Source organism: Schistocerca nitens, chromosome 1, assembly GCF_023898315.1.
Source record: "Schistocerca nitens isolate TAMUIC-IGC-003100 chromosome 1, iqSchNite1.1, whole genome shotgun sequence".
Taxonomy (NCBI): Eukaryota; Metazoa; Arthropoda; class Insecta; order Orthoptera; family Acrididae; genus Schistocerca; species Schistocerca nitens.
Genome location: NC_064614.1, coordinates 880,156,744 through 880,172,905, shown reverse-complemented (window position 1 = coordinate 880,172,905; position 16,162 = coordinate 880,156,744). Strand labels below are relative to the sequence as shown.

At 42.9% G+C, this 16,162-nt stretch overlaps 1 protein-coding gene and 1 non-coding gene across 3 annotated transcripts in view; one reads left to right on the top strand and one right to left on the bottom strand.

The window, feature by feature from the left end:
* LOC126263870 (transmembrane protein 65) overlaps window positions 1-16,162 on the top strand; it is a 598,567-nt gene that overhangs the window by 338,467 nt on the left and 243,938 nt on the right. The gene's annotated exons all lie outside the window — the stretch shown is intronic.
* Window positions 578-652, bottom strand: Trnat-ugu (transfer RNA threonine (anticodon UGU)). The gene has a single exon. It is a non-coding gene; the product is annotated as a tRNA-Thr (tRNA).

The following is a 16,162-nucleotide window of genomic DNA, read 5'->3' as shown; positions in this document are numbered from 1 at the left end:
GTACGTTGTTATTCGCAGAGATCTGTAAACGGCGCGGTCAGGCCCGAAAGGGTTTTACAACGGGAACAGCCCAAGAAAATCGTTTCCACCACCTCACACGAGGATTCACTATGATGCGCCGAACAGACCAGCAATGTAACATCAAGATATTCGCATTTTTTCATCTTAAGTTGAATGCGTGGGACAAGTCTTAGGCAAGGAAGGTGTGCAAGTGTCAGAGGCAAACCTCTAATTTGGTCACAACCTTCCTACGCCTTAGAAGCATTACAATCTGCTGCTGGTACTGGACAAAAGTCATTACAAGCGTGCGATAGTCAATGCAACTATAATCACCACATACTGAAAAAACTTCGAAAAACTAGTGTCGCTTTTGAGTGGACAACCGAAAAACTGTAGTCGCTTTTGAGTGTACATCGGAATATCAACATAACTTTTCTACCCGTTTCTTTCTTGATCACCCCCTCATCCTCGCAACTAACGAATCCTAATATGGACTTAACATGGAATGATAATTAGATGGACACCCTAGCTGCAAACAGGCGTTAATGTACTTCATTGGGGACATGTTGAAAATGTGTGCCCCGACCGGGACTCGAACCCGGGATCTCCTGCTTACATGGCAGACGCTCTATCCATCTGAGCCACCGCGGGCACAGAGGATAGTGCGTCTGCAGGGACTTATCCCTTGCACGCTCCCCGTGAGATCCACATTCCCAACATGTCCACACCACTACATTCGTAGTGCGCTTAATAGATGTTTGTCCATCATACTCATTACGTCATATATCGTTAAAATATGGCTTCCCGGCCATTGACCTTCTTGTACGAACGCACACGTTACGCCCGAACTCGTACGGGACTTGGTAGATTAATCTGCCACGAGTAATGAGTATGATGGGCAAACATCTATTAGGCGCACTACGAATGTAGTGGTGTGGACATGTTGGGAATGTGGATCTCACGGGGAGCGTGCAAGGGATAAGTCCCTGCAGACGCACTATCCTCTGTGCGCGCGGTGGCTCAGATGGATAGAGCGTCTGCCATGTAAGCAGGAGATCCCGGGTTCGAGTCCCGGTCGGGGCACACATTTTCAACATGTCCCCAATGAAGTACATCAACGCCTGTTTGCAGCTAGGGTGTCCATTTAATTATCATTTCATTTCTAGCAAAGCTGCATGGTCATCCACGGTAACTGTTCTTTCGGGAACAGATACTACCGTCATACATCGTTAAAATATGGCTTCCCGGCCATTGACCTTCTTGTGCGAACGCACACGGTATGCCCGAACTCGTACGGGACTTGGTAGATTAATCTGCCACGAGTAAAGAGTATGATGGGCAAACATCTATTAGGCGTACTACGAATGTAGTGGTGTGGACATGTTGGGAATGTGGATCTCACGGGGAGCGTGCAAGGGATAAGTCCCTGCAGACGCACTATCCTCTGTGCGCGCGGTGGCTCAGATGGATAGAGCGTCTGCCATGTAAGCAGGAGATCCCGGGTTCGAGTCCCGGTCGGGGCACACATTTTCAACATGTCCCCAATGAAGTACATCAACGCCTGTTTGCAGCTAGGGTGTCCATTTAATTATCATTTCATTTCTAGCAAAGCTGCATGGTCATCCACGGTAACTGTTCTTTCGGGAACAGATACTACCGTCATACATCGTTAAAATATGGCTTCCCGGCCATTGACCTTCTTGTGCGAACGCACACGGTATGCCCGAACTCGTACGGGACTTGGTAGATTAATCTGCCACGAGTAATGAGTATGATGGGCAAACATCTATTAGGCGTACTACGAATGTAGTGGTGTGGACATGTTGGGAATGTGGATCTCACGGGGAGCGTGCAAGGGATAAGTTAAGTCCCTGCAGACGCACTATCCTCTGTGGCCGCTGTGGCTCAGATGGATAGAGCGTCTGCCATGTAAGCAGGAGATCCCGGGCTCGAGTCCCGGTCGGGGCACACATTTTCAACATGTCTCCAATGAAGTACATCAACGCCTGTTTGCAGCTAGGGTGTCCATTTAATTATCATTTCATTTCTAGCAAAGCTGCATGGTCATCCACGGTAACTGTTCTTTCGGGAACAGATACTACCGTCATATATCGACTTAACATGGAGCTATCTCATTTTCATATTTTGAATTTTCCAACGTAATGATTTCACCTGGTCCGCAACAGATCCTGTGTCATGACCTTTGACCCCGAAATTTCGGAAACAGCAGTAAAAGGGGTTGCTTTCAACTGACTAGAATGCCGGAATCTGGCAAATTCGGTGGGTCGTACGACCAGGCCTCTCCTTGTAAGTCATACCTGTGCGATATAAGTTCTCCCACGCATGCTAGCCCAGCAAGTAATACAGAATAGATTTTGTGTGGTGATTAGTAGGAGAAACGTACTGTGACCGTTGGACTGTGAAGGCAGGTCGCGAGTCAGTGAGAGCAGTGGCCACGAAAGGAAAGAGCCGATTCGAGTTTCAGTTTGTTATAGTTTTAATCTTTTATGAAGTTTCAGCTGAGTGAGGTGAAAGAGCGGGTAAGGTTCAGCGCTAGCATTCAGGAGCAGTGAACTAAAGTTGCTGTTCGGCATACGGATTTAGGACATATGCGATTTCCGATAACAGATGCTGGGTAAAGTCATTTGGGAAGAGCACCAGCGATATCCTAATAATTTTTATTACATCCGAACATATATTTTATTTGTAATCGTTGACGGAACCTTAAACCATAGTCTAGATTTTCCTGAAGTTACAGATTGATTCACAATCTTCAGACCAATGAAATTTTGCACCCTTTTTCAATAATTGGGTTAAGGGTCGGGCAATTTCAGCGAAATTTTGAACATATTTCCGGTAGTACGATGCGAGACCAATGAAACTTTGTACTTCCTTAACGCGTTGTGGTGTTGGGAAGTCCTTAACTGCCGAAATTAATCGAGGATCTGTTTTAATTCCTTTTTCACTAATGACATGGCCTAGGTATGTCACCTCTGTCAATGCAAAAGTACATTTTTCCATATTTAATGTTAATTTAGCTTTTCTAAGTCTCTGAAAAACATTACGAAGACGCACAGCATGTTCATTAATGTCTTTGGAGAATACAATAATATCGTCTAGATATACACAACATTGCTGAGTTTTGAGTCCTCGCAATACTCCATCGAGTAGTCTTTGAAAAGTTGCTGGTGCATTTTTCAAACCGAAAGGCATTCTTTTAAATTGCCAATGGCCTCCAGGGGTAGAAAATGCTGTTTTATGCCTATCTTCAGGTGCAACTTCCAATTGATGATACCCGCTACGTAGATCGATTGTTGAAAAGTATTTACTGTTACCCAAACTGTCAATGATATCTGTAATGTTTGGAAGAGGATAAACATCTGAGATAGTTTGTTTGTTAAGGTGTCTGTAGTCACAACAAAATCTATATCGTTTCGTACCGTCGGGAGACTTCTTTGGAATAATTACGATATTTGAATTATAAGGCGAATCAGAATATTCTATAATTCCATCTTTTAGATGCTGTTCTATAAATTCATCCAGTACTGGCTGTAAGTGATGCGCAACTCTATAAGGCTTCCTATAAACTGGGGGGCTATTTCCTGTTGGGATCCTATGCTGTGTGATATCTGTTGCTGGCAGTGGACCTTCTGCATTAAATAAATCTTCAAACTCAACTAAAACTGCTTCTATCGTGTCTCTATCCTTTCCTTGCAAATGCTGAATCTTCTGGCGTAATGCGGTTTTATAGGCGTCTGGTTTCTGACCATCATTAATATCTGACCAAATGAAATCTTCTTCTTCAAAAGTACTGACTGTAGCTACTAATATTCCCTTATGCAACTCTTTGTCCTCCACTCCGAAATTGTCAATATGTACCGGTACTTTTCTTTCGCCCTCAACGTCTTGAACCCGTACAACACTTCTACGTACAAAACAATGTGATACATCTAATTCCTCATTTTCCTCTAAAGGCTCTATTAGACACACTGTATCTGTAGGTACTTCGGGGTCAACGGTCATCCAGAAAAGTTTTCCTGAGCCAGATGGTATCTGATCCCGCGAATCAACCTTCAAGGACGTTGCACGCAGTGTAGTTGATTTCGCCTTCCGGTTGGGGAAATCTTGCGGCAGAGGGCCCTTTGCAGCGGTGTCACCTAGCTGAAACACTATTCCGCTAAGTTCTACAGTTTGCTGTCTGAGGTCAATTTTAGCGTGATGTTTATTCAGGAAATCCAGTCCTAGGATCGCGTCGTACCCGTCAGTTACTTTTGTTACCACTTCTACATCTTCTTGAAATTGTACACCGTGAATATAGAAAATCAATGATGTACATCCTAATGACTTCACTCTACCTCCTCCTACTCCACTCAATCTATACCTTGGAGGGTCATATTTCTTTTCTCCAATACATTCATTACTTACTATTGATACGTTTGCACCTGTATCCACTAGTATCCTTGCCTCTTTATCCTGTATGGTAGCAGATAACCAGCATTCCGCCTTCACATTCGCCTTAATGGCATGAAATTTTATTGGGAACGCCTGGCGGCGGCTCCGACATTCCCGTTTGAGTTTAACTGATTTCTATTTCCAAAAACTTTCTTAGACCTGCATTCCTTGAATGTATGACCTATTCTTTGACAATTAGTGCATTGAGGTTGTCTGCAGTTTTTTGCTATATGGCCCTGTCGATCGCACCTAAAACATCGTACTCCTGCTGAAAATACATTTCGCTTCTCCTTGTATCTGGTGGCAATGTCTATTTCTTCGAAAGCTGTCGCCACAGATACAGCTTCCGCTAAATTTTTAGGAAACTCTGCCCTGACACGACGGGACGTTTCAGGAGGTAACCCACGTAAAAATGTATCCAGAGCTCTATTTTCTGCCTCTTGTAAAATAACTTTATTTGCTTCATCACTAGTTGTCAACTGATAGGTGTTAATATTAACTTTTCTAATCCTATCTACAAAGCTTTCTAACGACTCGTTTTGCCTCTGAGTGATAGTGTTTAACTGTTCCCTATAAAATCTACAGCTGTTCTGTTTTTGAAAACGTGTAAGCAATCCTTTCTTCAATTCCTCAAATGTTGGAGCATTCCTTAATTCTTCATGGTATAAGACGTGTGCTTTAGCCTCTCCTGTCAATCGTAACTTTGTCATTTGTAAGAGCTGTTCATCTGACCATGATCCTAATTTTGCAGCTGCTACTAAATCATCAAAAAAGGCTGTTATGTCCTCGCCAGGTTTACCTGAAAAGGGAGTTACTAAGGCTGCTGCTGAGGAATCTAGGGTGGGAGGGATTGAACTGGTTTGCCTAACCTCACTCAACTGTTTAAATAATGCGTTGTTATCATTTTTAAGCTGTGCTATCTGATTAACTAAGCTCTGAATAGCTTCCTCAGTAGAAACCGCTTGTGGTGCTGACTCTGACTTTGTACGATTTCGTGTCATCATTTTACAAACTGTTAGTTACACAATCTTACCACACTGAATTCAAAAGATGTTTAAATATTTTCGACAAACTCTTAAAATTATGAGAGAAAATACACTTCTAAATAAAGAAAATATTACGACTGCTATGCAAACCTCTATCCTTTCACACATTAAACAATACTAACTGTGGACCTTTAGTGACTGTCATTCACACCTCATATTGAGCCAAGGGTTTTTTTTCTGACACCAATTGTAACAACTGTAACGGCTTCTGACATCAAATATAACAGTTGTGATACTAAATGGGACACTTATGTCACTAATTGTAACGGGGTTTTCTCTTTTGATGCTGTCAATTGTCAGGATGAGCATTCTAAGCATTCTGTCAGGGTAAAAATATTAAATAAATTAACTTTTCTCACTTAACAACATGTGGGCAGGGTGGGTTCTTCCTTGGCTCGGGTATGAGGTCGAATGAAACATCATTATTACCTAAGAATAACTTTTATTGAAGATTTGTACAACTGTATCTTACGGGATGTTCTGGTTCGGAGAGCGGCAGCTGTGTCGTTTGTGAAGTATTCTGCTGCGGCAGCGGCGGCGGCGGCGGCGGCGGCGGCGGCGGCGTCTGATTACGCGTAGCGGTGTGTATCTCGTGTCGCTGTCTCGCTCAGTTGACTGGAGAAGCGCAGCGCGAGGTGGCCCGTTTACTTATTGCGAGCGAAGTCGTGCATCGGCTGGTGATACCTTGGATGTGGCGTCCCAGCGTTTCTCTTCTCTAAGCGGCCGCGTGTGTTGTGCGTCGACCAGCGGAGCGGCGCGGCGGGGCAAGGCCAGTGTCCCGGACTCGAACCACGGACTCCCGCTTGCCAGTCTTCGGCTGTCAGGTCTTCATCCCAGCTCACAGGTGACTGCTGATGTGAGGCCGTCTCCTTCCCGTCCTCACGAGTCACCCGGGTATGTAAAAATCAGACTTCAAATACCTTTTAACTTCTGTCTTCTGGCGCCGCGGCTTCTGGTTGCTATTCCATTACAGCGGCGGACTTGGTTCGTCTGTGCATGATGCAGACTCTTCTTACATGACGGTCTTCAGCACCGAAACTGACTGAAAACTACTGCTTCGCTTCTTCGTCTTCTTCGTCTCTCGTCTCCGTCTCCGTCTTCGACTCCGTCTTCGTCTGCATCTCTCTGGCCCACTGCGTCTTGCGTATTTATTCACTTCAGTTTACTCGAGGTGAACGACTTCACGGTCATTGCCTCGTCTGTCACGTTGAAAACCTTCTCGAATAATCTTCTTAACGTCGGTCATTGGCTCTTGGAATGTAGGCGAGGGCCTGTGATCACACGTAACGGCTGAGAAACACGTGAGCCGGTCGGGCGATGCCCTGGCGGCTGAATCGACAGCGCCCGCTTATGTGGAACTCGCTGACTCCACGGTCATTGTTTTTTCTGTTCTGCTGTTCGGCCCGCTGTTTGCGAGTATGTAACTCTCTTAACTAAACCAAGTTTTTCATTTATATTCTAATTTCTAGTTCACTTTGATTTCACTAATTTATTTACTTGAGTACCACTCAACATTCCTCCACCCTTCGGAGAAATTCGCCCTCGAATTTACCACTCAACATTCCTCCACTCTTCACACGACAAAAGCACAAACAATGAAAACTCTCGACTTAGAATATTACACACGCTTCACATTAAGTATGTGGAAAACACTTTATCACTTTACAAAAGCACTGTACGGTCATAAATCACATAGTTCACACATAAATGGTTGTAATAAGTGTAACAAATCTTTATGACAATGAATGAACAAAAATAGATTATTCACTTAGAAAGTAACATAGCAACACCTGTTTAATGTACCCTATACTAATGCAAGAATATCTATTCTACAGTATTGTTTATTTTAACATGAAACTGTTTAATAAAGAATGAAGTACAATAAACAAAATTAATATAATAATGCTCAAAAGTAACTACTGAAGTACACCAGTTAAGAGTGTGGTATCCAGGTAACAGGGATTTGATGAAGTGGTATATTATTATTGGGCTTCTTTTTTCGTCTTAGATAAAAGAAAACTGTACAAAGTAGAAACACCAACACAAAGGTTCCAGATATACCCGTTCCTAGCATTATAATTTTAGTTTTGTGTTCACCTTTTAATTTTAAAACATGTTGCATCATAACATTGGCATCAATTTTGCCTTGCTGTGAGTTTATGAACATATCTAATGACTTCAGAAGGGAACTGTCAAGGGAGTCATTGAGGTAGGACAGGTTTTGTGTAGGAAATGCTTGCATGGCGTTTTCTGAAAAAAGCAAACAACATGGTTATGAACCTACCAACCTAGTAAAAACAAAGAAATGAAGGAATACATTGTTAACTACAAGATCTACATGTTTCTACGTTCAACTTTTTTTTCTTAGAAAATAAACCATTATCATGTATTAATTATTTACATATGTATACTACAGTCTACTAAGATTCAACTAGGACATTCGCACTCGTGGTCGAAGATTGTATGTTGCCATGTCTGTATGTTGTGCTGGCGTGGCCACTCTTTTTCCTTTACGGGAACTTCCTCCACCCTTCGGAAAAGCAGACACTATTGTTGAAGGAATTACATCTGGAGCGCCCTTAAAAGGTTTTAAACGACTTGCATGGACAATGGTAGTTCGGGTGGGCAGTTGCAATTTAACGTTGACTGGTGACGTGATCTCAATAATTTGATAAGGACCTCTGTAGTTTGTTACAAATTTCTTCGTTTTTCCTTTAGCAACGTAAGGAGTTGAAAGCATAACCCACTGACCGATTTTGTAATTTGGATATTTAGCGTGGGTATTACCTAATCTTTCCTGTCGTTCCAAAGCCTTTGTATTAGATTTTTGAACCTTTTTCCATACATCCTTCATCATTCGGCTGAAATCTCTTACTGTTTCTCCGACTTTTCCGTTTTTCTGCCTGATTACATCAAAAGGGGACGGCATTTTTCTCCCATAGACCACTTCATAAGGTGACATGCCAGTTGCTTCATGCGTTTTGGCGTTGTATACCGACACGATTATTGGTAAATACGTATCCCAATTGGAATGTTGTTCGTTAATATAATAACTAAGCATCTTGCCAATTGTCCGATGAACTCTTTCTGTGCGCCCGTTGCACTGAGGGTGTAACGGAGTTGTGCGTAATTTACGTATTTTTAGTAAGTGGCATAGCTGTTTCATTAGTTCAGACATAAAATTAGATCCCTGATCTGTGATAATAACTTCAGGTACGCCAAATTTAAGTATCCAGTTGTTAACTAAAGCTTGGGCAACTGTATTTGCTTGCTGATCTGGGAGACTCACCATAGCTAGATAGCGTGAAAAATGATCTATAATTGTAAGGACATACTTATTACCAGCAGGTGTTTTATGAAATGGCCCGTAGAGATCGATTCCACAGATTTGATATGGACATGAAGCCTCAGGGAGCCTCTGTAAGGGTATTTTTGAACGAGAAAGTTCAGCTCGTTGTGCGCACGCAATGCAATTACGAACGTACTGCGCAACATCCTGCTTTCTGGTTTGCCACCAAAATCGCTCTGCTACACGTCTTTCGGTTGTCCGCTGTCCACCGTGTCCTGCAAGGATATGATCGTGGGCCTCTGCCATTATTTCTTGTCTAAGGTGTTGGGGAACAACAATTCGCGGTCCAAGTTTTGTTTTACGGCATAACACACCATCTTCAAAGCAAAATTGTTTTTGAGTTGCGAATTTTTTGCATTCTGTATCCTCATCTTGTGCCTTTCTCCAGTCCTCAGTATCTCGGCCTGTTGCTTCCAAAAGTGCTATTTTCCGACTTAGGCAATCTGCATTCGTGTGTTTTTTGCCTGGTTTATGAATAACTTCGAAATCCATTTCGGAAAGACATAGGGCCCAACGGGTGAGACGACTAGATGGATCCTTTAATCCAAGCAACCATTTTAAAGCTGCGTGGTCTGTAATGACCTTGAATTTCCTACCGTACAAGTAGCATTTAAAGTATTTGATGCCATAAATAACACTTAACAATTCTTTCTCCGTTGTGGAATAATTTCTTTCTGCTGTTGTTAGTTGTCTCGAAGCGTAAGCTATGGGGTGTTCCGTGCCATTAATATTCTGACTTAAAACAACTCCTACTGAATGACCACTTGCATCACAGGATAAAATAAATTCTTTATTATAATCTGGGTAGGCTAATACTGGACTGTGTGTTAACTTATCTTTAAGGGTTTGACATGCTGATTCACAATCTTCAGACCAATGAAATTTTGCACCCTTTTTCAATAATTGGGTTAAGGGTCGGGCAATTTCAGCGAAATTTTGAACATATTTCCGGTAGTACGATGCGAGACCAATGAAACTTTGTACTTCCTTAACGCGTTGTGGTGTTGGGAAGTCCTTAACTGCCGAAATTAATCGAGGATCTGTTTTAATTCCTTTTTCACTAATGACATGGCCTAGGTATGTCACCTCTGTCAATGCAAAAGTACATTTTTCCATATTTAATGTTAATTTAGCTTTTCTAAGTCTCTGAAAAACATTACGAAGACGCACAGCATGTTCATTAATGTCTTTGGAGAATACAATAATATCGTCTAGATATACACAACATTGCTGAGTTTTGAGTCCTCGCAATACTCCATCGAGTAGTCTTTGAAAAGTTGCTGGTGCATTTTTCAAACCGAAAGGCATTCTTTTAAATTGCCAATGGCCTCCAGGGGTAGAAAATGCTGTTTTATGCCTATCTTCAGGTGCAACTTCCAATTGATGATACCCGCTACGTAGATCGATTGTTGAAAAGTATTTACTGTTACCCAAACTGTCAATGATATCTGTAATGTTTGGAAGAGGATAAACATCTGAGATAGTTTGTTTGTTAAGGTGTCTGTAGTCACAACAAAATCTATATCGTTTCGTACCGTCGGGAGACTTCTTTGGAATAATTACGATATTTGAATTATAAGGCGAATCAGAATATTCTATAATTCCATCTTTTAGATGCTGTTCTATAAATTCATCCAGTACTGGCTGTAAGTGATGCGCAACTCTATAAGGCTTCCTATAAACTGGGGGGCTATTTCCTGTTGGGATCCTATGCTGTGTGATATCTGTTGCTGGCAGTGGACCTTCTGCATTAAATAAATCTTCAAACTCAACTAAAACTGCTTCTATCGTGTCTCTATCCTTTCCTTGCAAATGCTGAATCTTCTGGCGTAATGCGGTTTTATAGGCGTCTGGTTTCTGACCATCATTAATATCTGACCAAATGAAATCTTCTTCTTCAAAAGTACTGACTGTAGCTACTAATATTCCCTTATGCAACTCTTTGTCCTCCACTCCGAAATTGTCAATATGTACCGGTACTTTTCTTTCGCCCTCAACGTCTTGAACCCGTACAACACTTCTACGTACAAAACAATGTGATACATCTAATTCCTCATTTTCCTCTAAAGGCTCTATTAGACACACTGTATCTGTAGGTACTTCGGGGTCAACGGTCATCCAGAAAAGTTTTCCTGAGCCAGATGGTATCTGATCCCGCGAATCAACCTTCAAGGACGTTGCACGCAGTGTAGTTGATTTCGCCTTCCGGTTGGGGAAATCTTGCGGCAGAGGGCCCTTTGCAGCGGTGTCACCTAGCTGAAACACTATTCCGCTAAGTTCTACAGTTTGCTGTCTGAGGTCAATTTTAGCGTGATGTTTATTCAGGAAATCCAGTCCTAGGATCGCGTCGTACCCGTCAGTTACTTTTGTTACCACTTCTACATCTTCTTGAAATTGTACACCGTGAATATAGAAAATCAATGATGTACATCCTAATGACTTCACTCTACCTCCTCCTACTCCACTCAATCTATACCTTGGAGGGTCATATTTCTTTTCTCCAATACATTCATTACTTACTATTGATACGTTTGCACCTGTATCCACTAGTATCCTTGCCTCTTTATCCTGTATGGTAGCAGATAACCAGCATTCCGCCTTCACATTCGCCTTAATGGCATGAAATTTTATTGGGAACGCCTGGCGGCGGCTCCGACATTCCCGTTTGAGTTTAACTGATTTCTATTTCCAAAAACTTTCTTAGACCTGCATTCCTTGAATGTATGACCTATTCTTTGACAATTAGTGCATTGAGGTTGTCTGCAGTTTTTTGCTATATGGCCCTGTCGATCGCACCTAAAACATCGTACTCCTGCTGAAAATACATTTCGCTTCTCCTTGTATCTGGTGGCAATGTCTATTTCTTCGAAAGCTGTCGCCACAGATACAGCTTCCGCTAAATTTTTAGGAAACTCTGCCCTGACACGACGGGACGTTTCAGGAGGTAACCCACGTAAAAATGTATCCAGAGCTCTATTTTCTGCCTCTTGTAAAATAACTTTATTTGCTTCATCACTAGTTGTCAACTGATAGGTGTTAATATTAACTTTTCTAATCCTATCTACAAAGCTTTCTAACGACTCGTTTTGCCTCTGAGTGATAGTGTTTAACTGTTCCCTATAAAATCTACAGCTGTTCTGTTTTTGAAAACGTGTAAGCAATCCTTTCTTCAATTCCTCAAATGTTGGAGCATTCCTTAATTCTTCATGGTATAAGACGTGTGCTTTAGCCTCTCCTGTCAATCGTAACTTTGTCATTTGTAAGAGCTGTTCATCTGACCATGATCCTAATTTTGCAGCTGCTACTAAATCATCAAAAAAGGCTGTTATGTCCTCGCCAGGTTTACCTGAAAAGGGAGTTACTAAGGCTGCTGCTGAGGAATCTAGGGTGGGAGGGATTGAACTGGTTTGCCTAACCTCACTCAACTGTTTAAATAATGCGTTGTTATCATTTTTAAGCTGTGCTATCTGATTAACTAAGCTCTGAATAGCTTCCTCAGTAGAAACCGCTTGTGGTGCTGACTCTGACTTTGTACGATTTCGTGTCATCATTTTACAAACTGTTAGTTACACAATCTTACCACACTGAATTCAAAAGATGTTTAAATATTTTCGACAAACTCTTAAAATTATGAGAGAAAATACACTTCTAAATAAAGAAAATATTACGACTGCTATGCAAACCTCTATCCTTTCACACATTAAACAATACTAACTGTGGACCTTTAGTGACTGTCATTCACACCTCATATTGAGCCAAGGGTTTTTTTTCTGACACCAATTGTAACAACTGTAACGGCTTCTGACATCAAATATAACAGTTGTGATACTAAATGGGACACTTATGTCACTAATTGTAACGGGGTTTTCTCTTTTGATGCTGTCAATTGTCAGGATGAGCATTCTAAGCATTCTGTCAGGGTAAAAATATTAAATAAATTAACTTTTCTCACTTAACAACATGTGGGCAGGGTGGGTTCTTCCTTGGCTCGGGTATGAGGTCGAATGAAACATCATTATTACCTAAGAATAACTTTTATTGAAGATTTGTACAACTGTATCTTACGGGATGTTCTGGTTCGGAGAGCGGCAGCTGTGTCGTTTGTGAAGTATTCTGCTGCGGCAGCGGCGGCGGCGGCGGCGGCGGCGGCGGCGGCGTCTGATTACGCGTAGCGGTGTGTATCTCGTGTCGCTGTCTCGCTCAGTTGACTGGAGAAGCGCAGCGCGAGGTGGCCCGTTTACTTATTGCGAGCGAAGTCGTGCATCGGCTGGTGATACCTTGGATGTGGCGTCCCAGCGTTTCTCTTCTCTAAGCGGCCGCGTGTGTTGTGCGTCGACCAGCGGAGCGGCGCGGCGGGGCAAGGCCAGTGTCCCGGACTCGAACCACGGACTCCCGCTTGCCAGTCTTCGGCTGTCAGGTCTTCATCCCAGCTCACAGGTGACTGCTGATGTGAGGCCGTCTCCTTCCCGTCCTCACGAGTCACCCGGGTATGTAAAAATCAGACTTCAAATACCTTTTAACTTCTGTCTTCTGGCGCCGCGGCTTCTGGTTGCTATTCCATTACAGCGGCGGACTTGGTTCGTCTGTGCATGATGCAGACTCTTCTTACATGACGGTCTTCAGCACCGAAACTGACTGAAAACTACTGCTTCGCTTCTTCGTCTTCTTCGTCTCTCGTCTCCGTCTCCGTCTTCGACTCCGTCTTCGTCTGCATCTCTCTGGCCCACTGCGTCTTGCGTATTTATTCACTTCAGTTTACTCGAGGTGAACGACTTCACGGTCATTGCCTCGTCTGTCACGTTGAAAACCTTCTCGAATAATCTTCTTAACGTCGGTCATTGGCTCTTGGAATGTAGGCGAGGGCCTGTGATCACACGTAACGGCTGAGAAACACGTGAGCCGGTCGGGCGATGCCCTGGCGGCTGAATCGACAGCGCCCGCTTATGTGGAACTCGCTGACTCCACGGTCATTGTTTTTTCTGTTCTGCTGTTCGGCCCGCTGTTTGCGAGTATGTAACTCTCTTAACTAAACCAAGTTTTTCATTTATATTCTAATTTCTAGTTCACTTTGATTTCACTAATTTATTTACTTGAGTACCACTCAACAGTTAGCTATGGATATCACTAACATCGCTATCGTGATTTCTGCGCTATCGTTGGCGATAAATGTGAATTAGTCCCACCAATCGGCCACCAACCAAACTTCGGAAGGACGATATAACTGGCTACCAAACAGAGCTAAGGAAGTTAACGTAGGGCAGCCAGCTGTCACTGGAATTCGACGTCGCGGAGTATTTCACTTGACTTCACCACTGTCACCTCGCCCTTTTGCTTGGTCTTCGACTCCGTCCTCAGTGTTCGTCGAGGAGTGATTTAACCGGTGCACACTGCACAGTTTTTTTACGAAGTATCCTTGCCGAATAGACTTATTTCCTCATCGATTACTAATGACTGAGGATAGACTTCAGAAGTCACAGGAACCTCGCATCCGAATCTACAACTCTTCAATTATTTTATTGTTTTTCCCCTGCTCACACAGAACAATTTTTTGGACTGCATGCATGAATAAACTAACTGTATCGGGCTGGGCTGATTATATACTGTTATCACAACAATTTGGTGAAAAGGTGTTCAAGATCACAAAATAACATATTACTTTCAAAACATATTATAAACTTTTTATACAAATATAATCTTACCATGTAAAATTCAAGAACACAGAGATGACAGTCTGTTTGTCAGGCCTGAAAACACAAATTTTATAAGGAAAATTAACGTTATTATTTGACATTGTCAAACAGAGAGACAGGCGATCAGTTGTGTCAAAATGTTTGGATAAAAATCTCAAGTATGGCGAAAATTTCTTTATTGATAACTGCTTTCAGCTCATTGACGAGCAATATTGAGACCAATAAAAATTATTACTTAACACAGTATGCATAAGCCACCAGGCCATTACACTTCGTCAGCAAGAGTGATTCAGCTGATACACATTGTTACAAGTAATAATTTTTATTGTTATGATTGGCTCATAAATAAGCTGAACCAGTTATCAATAAAGGAACTTTACGTCTGTGACTTAGGATTTTTATCCACACATTTCAAAAAACTTTAAACTAAAAAATACGGTAAGTCTACATTATAGATCCTGCAGTAGTAGTGATTTTGAAACAGCTGGCGGAGCAGCAGCAAAAGCAGATGAAACAACAAGAACAACATGATACAGTGGACCAGGACCAGATGCAGCTCTTGGGGCACCTGTTGACCCGCCTGGGAATGGACCAACCGCAGAGTAAGCCGCACTTGTGCGCCAGCAACCGCAGTGACTTTATACGTGCACCATCATACTGTGGCAGGACATATCACAGAAGGCCTGGGATTTCTTCCTTGCATGGTGTAGTCTAGAGATTTACCGGTTGATACCGAAGCTTCCCCCCCCCCCTCCCTCCCCCTTCCTCCCACCTCCAACTCACGCCCGTAACAGGCAGGCGCCTTTATCTGGGACGAGATCTCGTGGACAATTTACCCACTAGTATGACCACTGCGTGCATGTGCTATCCAAAAGACTGCATATCTTTCAGTGTTACAGACATCAAGGAGAGTCGTACTCGAGTCTACAGATCCACATATTTGATGTAAAACTGTGGCTAACAGTAAGCAGGCATCTTTACGCGGAACAGGGTGCTATAGAATGCGGCCGATCAGCAATTCAGAGACGACGCCCTAAAATTACCAGATCTCAGTCTGGAGAAAGCCCTAGTCATTCCGCGAGCTTTCAGAATGGCATAGATACTTCGAATGTCATCACTGCTTTCCGAACTCAACCTCCACCCCCTCCCCCCTCCAGGCATCCACGCCAGACGCCACAGGCCAAACCGTCAAGCAGTCGTCGCCAGAAGCTTCTTTCTCCATTCCAGTTCGGAGTGATTTTGTTACGACAACGTTGAGGCTTGTCCCCAGCCACTTCACCGCCCTGTGTCTGAGCGCCACCTGGAGTCTCCAAGGCTCTCAATACCAATGCAAGTCGATGTTATACATATGATACAAAGCGCATATGGGTACACGCTAACATTGCTAGCTACCAGGTTCATTTCCAAAAGCCACAAGTACGTTGTTATTCGCAGAGCTCTATAAACGGCGGGTCAGGCCCGAATGGGTTTTACAACGCCGTTGGTAGGATGGGGGCAGGCACCAATCCCAGTTTCAGGTATGCAGGACCACATGCAAATCTGCGACTTGTCGTTTGCACTTTGTGGTAGTCGATGCAATGTTCCTAAAACGTTCGGCATTGATTTGTTTAAGGGGTTCCACTTAT